The following is a 418-nucleotide window of genomic DNA, read 5'->3' as shown; positions in this document are numbered from 1 at the left end:
AAATCCATGCCAATTCTCTCATTATCCGTCACATAATCAATAATTCTGACTTTCTTAAGTTAGGAGGTCCGATCTTTGAGGTCAATGTGCGGATGAAATGAAGGGAAAAATGAGATAAATCGACAGAACGACACAAGTGCCGTTAATAAACATGAGTTTGAGTAGCCACAAGCCTTCCGGACCCCTATATTCGAGAAGTTGAACTCATACGAGTGGTGAGATGTACATGTTGCTCACATAATTTGGGAGATACCCTCATTACTTTAGTTTTCTAATGAATGTGGATGGTGACTTGTGATTTCACCAACGCGATATCTACAATCTATGCCAATTCTTCTGTTATTTGTTACGTAATTAATAATTTTGACTTTCTTAAGTTAGGAGGCCCGATCCTTAAGGTCGACGCGGTGAAAATAAA

The sequence above is a fragment of the Olea europaea genome, chromosome 10, assembly GCF_002742605.1.
Source record: "Olea europaea var. sylvestris chromosome 10, O_europaea_v1, whole genome shotgun sequence".
NCBI classification, from domain to species: domain Eukaryota; kingdom Viridiplantae; phylum Streptophyta; class Magnoliopsida; order Lamiales; family Oleaceae; genus Olea; species Olea europaea.
This window is presented reverse-complemented; position numbering follows the sequence as displayed.